The sequence below is a fragment of the Agelaius tricolor genome, unplaced genomic scaffold (assembly GCF_023055355.1).
Source record: "Agelaius tricolor isolate 1412-34295 unplaced genomic scaffold, bAgeTri1.0.p SCAF_40, whole genome shotgun sequence".
NCBI classification, from domain to species: Eukaryota; Metazoa; Chordata; class Aves; order Passeriformes; family Icteridae; genus Agelaius; species Agelaius tricolor.
In genome coordinates this window covers 4,060,243-4,064,845 of record NW_027269300.1, presented here as the reverse complement: position 1 = coordinate 4,064,845, position 4,603 = coordinate 4,060,243, and positions in this window count along the sequence as shown.

Genomic DNA, 4,603 nt, shown 5'->3' with positions numbered 1-4,603 from the left:
TGGCCTCCCTTGGCAGCCACACACCCTGGCAGAAAGTGGGAGCCTAGCTAGAATCATGCAATCGTTGCTGGATTTTTCCAAAAGAAAAGCTGGCAGCAACTAGGGCCCTGGAAGTACTTAGAGCCTGAAAGGCCACCTTGAACATATTACTGAGACCCTGGGGAAAGGACATATTTTTCCCATGGAAAATGGCCTTCATTTGTGGCCACTTGGCCTGGCAGGCAGGGCAGTGCCAAGCCAGGAATCTACAAACTGTGCTGGATCCTTCCAGAACGAAAGCTGCCAGCAACTAGGACCCTGCAAGTTCTTAGAGCCCCAGATGCCACCTTTCATCTAATATCCAGAGCCTGGGCCAATGACTTCATTTTCCCCATGGAAAATGGCCTCCATTTCTGGCCGCTCGCCCTGACCAAGAGGGTGGTGCCCAGCAAGAAATTTGCGATCTTTGCTGGATTGCTCCAAATCTAAAGCTGCCACTAAGAAGTACCCTGCATGTCCTTAGAGCCCCAAAGGCCACCTTGCATTTCACTTGAAGACCGTGAGGAAAGGACTTCTTTTTCCCATGGGAAATGGCCTGTGTTTGCAGCCACTCACCATGGCAGAAAGTGGGGAGCCAAGCTAGAGCGATGCAATCTTTGCTGGATTTCTCCAAACCGAATGCTGGCAGCAACTAGGACCCTGCAAGTCCTTAGAGCCCCAGATGCCACCTTTCATCTGATACCCAGAGCCTGGGCCAATGACTTCATTTTCCCCATGGAAAATGGCCTCCATTTCTGGCCTCTCGCCCTGGCCAATAGGGTGGTGCCCAGCAAGAAATTTGCAATCTTTGCTGGATTGCTCCAAATCTAAAGCTGCCAGTAAGAAGTACCCTGCATGTCCTTAGAGCCCCAAAGGCCACCTTGCATTTGATTTGCAGACCGTGGGGAAAGGACTTCTTTTTCCCATGGGAAATGGCTTCCGTTTGAATCCACTCACCATGGCAGAAAGTGGGGAGCCAAGCTAGAGTGATACAATCTTTGCTGGATTGTTAAAACCCTAAAGCTGGCAGAAACTAGGACCCTGGAAGTCCTTAGAGCCTGAAAGGCCACCTTGAACGTATTACTGAGACCCTGGGTAAAGGACATTTTTCCCATGGATAATGGCCTTCATTTCTGGCCACTTGGCCTGGCAGGCAGCGCAGTGCCTAGCGAGAAATTTGCAAACTGTGCTGGATTCTTCCAAAACTAAAGCTGGCAGCAACTAGGACCCTGCAAGTCCTTAGAGCCCCAGATGCCACCTTTCATCTTATACCCAGACCCTGGGGACATGACTTCTTTTCCCCATGGAAAATGGGGTCAGTTTGGGGCCACTCGCCCAGGCCATCTGCTTTGTTCCCTGTCTGAAATTTGCAAACTTGGCTGATTTTCTCCAAAACTAAAGCTGCTGGCAACTAGGAGCCTGCAGCTCCTTAGAGCCCCAAATTTCACCTCTCTGCTGATACCCACATGATGGGGAAATTACTTCATTTTCCCATAGAAATAGTATCCCTGTGCTGCAACTTGCCCTGCCAGAAAGTAGGGTGCCAAGCAGGAAATTTGAAAATTCTGCTGGATTTCCCTAAAAGTAAAGCTGGCAGCAACTAGGACCCTGCAAGTCCTTAGAGCCCCAGATGTCACCTTTCATCTGATACCCAGAGCCTGGGCCAATGACTTCATTTTCCCCATGGAAAATGGCCTCCATTTCTGGCCTCTCGCCCTGGCCAACAGGGTGGTGCCCAGCAAGAAATTTGCAATCTTTGCTAGATTTCTCCAAATCTAAAGCTGCCAGTAAGAAGTACCCTGCAAGTCCTTAGAGCCCCAAAGGCCACCTTGCATTTCATTTGAAGACCGTGAGGAAAGGACTTTTTTTCCCATGAGAAATGGCCTGTGTTTGCAGCCACTCACCATGGCAGAAAGTGGGGAGCCAAGCTAGAGTGATGCAATCTTTGCTGGATTTCTCCAAACCCAATGCTGGCAGCAACTAGGACCCTGCAAGTCCTTAGAGCCCCAGGTGCCACCTTTCATCTGATACCCAGAGCCTGGGCCAATGACTTCATTTTCCGCATGGAAAATGGCCTCCATTTCTGGCCTCTCGCCCTGGCCAACAGGGTGGTGCCCAGCAAGAAATTTGCAATCTTTGCTAGATTTCTCCAAATCTAAAGCTGCCAGTAAGAAGTACCCTGCAAGTCCTTAGAGCCCCAAAGGCCACCTTGCATTTCATTTGAAGACCGTGAGGAAAGGACTTTTTTTCCCATGAGAAATGGCCTGTGTTTGCACCCACTCACCATGGCAGAAAGTGGGGAGCCAAGCTAGAGTGATGCAATCTTTGCTGGATTTCTCCAAACCCAATGCTGGCAGCAACTAGGACCCTGCAAGTCCTTAGAGCCCCAGGTGCCACCTTTCATCTGATACCCAGAGCCTGGGCCAATGACTTCATTTTCCCCATGGAAAATGGCCTCCATTTCTGGCCTCTCGCCCTGGCCAATAGGGTGGTGCCCAGCAAGAAATTTGCAATCTTTGCTGGATTCTTCCAAACCTAAAGCTGGCAGAAACTAGGACCCTGGAAGTCGTTAGAGCCTGAAAGGCCACCTTGAACATATTACTGAGACCCTGGGTTAAGGACATTTTTCCCATGGATAATGGCCTTCATTTCTGGCCACTTGGCCTGGGAGGCAGCGCAGTGCCTAGCGAGAAATTTACAAACTGTGCTGGATTCTTCCAAAACTAAAGCTGGCAGCAACTAGGACCCTGCAAGTCCTTAGAGCCCCAGATGCCACCTTTCATCTTATACCCAGACCCTGGGGACATGACTTCTTTTCCCCATGGAAAATGGGGTCAGTTTGGGGCCACTCGCCCAGGCCATCTGCTTTGTTCCCTGTCTGAAATTTGCAAACTTGGCTGATTTTCTCCAAAACTAAAGCTGCTGGCAACTAGGAGCCTGCAGCTCCTTAGAGCCCCAAATTTCACCTCTCTGCTGATACCCACATGATGGGGAAATTACTTCATTTTCCCATAGAAATAGTATCCCTGTGCTGCAACTTGCCCTGGCAGAAAGTAGGGTGCCAAGCAGGAAATTTGCAAACTGTTCTGGATTTCCCTAAAAGTAAAGCTGGCAGCAACTAGGACCCTGCAAGTCCTTAGAGCCCCAGATGCCACCTTTCATCTGATACCCAGACCCTGGGCCAATGACTTCATTTTCCCCAAGGAAAATGGCCTCCATTTCTGGCCTCTCGCCCTGGCCAATAGGGTGGTGCCCAGCAAGAAATTTGCAATCTTTGCTGGATTGCTCCAAATCTAAAGCTGCCACTAAGAAGTACCCTGCATGTCCTTAGAGCCCCAAAGGCCACCTTGCATTTGATTTGCAGACCGTGGGGAAAGGACTTCTTTTTCCCATGGGAAATTGCCTCCGTTTGCAGCCACTCACTATGGCAGAAAGTGGGGAGCCAAGCTAGAGTGATGCAATCTTTGCTGGATTCTTCCAAACCTAAAGTTGGCAGCAACCAGGAGCCTGAAAGTCCTTAGAGCCTGAAAGGCCACCTTGAACATATTACTGAGACCCTGAGTTAAGGACATTTTTCGCATGGAAAATGCCCTTCATTTGTGGCCACTTGGCCTGGCAGGCAGGCTGTGCCTAGCGAGAAATTTGCAAACTGTGCTGGATTCTTCCAAACATAAAGCTGGCAGCAACTAGGACCCTGCAAGTCCTTAGAGCCCCCGATGCCACCTTTCATCTGATACCCAGACCCTGGGCCAATGACTTCGTTTTCCCCAAGGAAAATGACCTCCATTTCTGGCCTCTCGCCCTGGCCAAGAGGGTGGTGCCCAGCAAGAAATTTGCAATCTTTGCTGGATTGCTCCAAATCTAAAGCTGCCAGTAAGAAGTACCCTGCAAGTCCTTAGAGCCCCAAAGGCCACCTTGCATTTGATTTGCAGACCGTGGGGAAAGGACTTCTTTTTCCCATGGGAAATGGCCTGTGTTTGCAGCCACTAACTATGAACAGAAAGTGGGGAGCCAAGCTAGAGTGATGCAATCTTTGCTGGATTTCTCCAAACCCAATGCTGGCAGCAACAAGCCCCTGCAAGTCCTTAGAGCCCCAGATGCCACCTTTCATCTTATACCCAGACCCTGGGGACATGACTTCTTTTCCCCATGGAAAATGGAGTCAGTTTGGGGCCACTCGCCCCGGCCATCTGCTTCATTCCCTGTCTGAAATTTGCAAACTTGGCTGATTTTCTCCAAAACAAAACCTGCTGGCAACTAGAAGCCTGCAGCTCCTTAGGGCCCCAAATTTCACCTCTCTGCTGATACACACATGATGGGGAAATTACTTCATTTTCCCATAGAAATAGTTTCCCTGTGCTGCAACTTGCCCTGGCAGAAAGTGGGGTGCCAAGCAGGAAATTTGAAAATTCTGCTGGATTTCTCCAAACCTAAAGCTGGCAGCAACTAGGACCCTGCAAGTCCTTAGAGCCCCAGATGCCACCTTTCATCTGATACCCAGACCCGGGGCCAATGACTTCATTTTCCCCATGGAAAATGGCCTCCATTTCTGGCCTCTCACCCTGGCCAATAGGGTGGTGCCCAG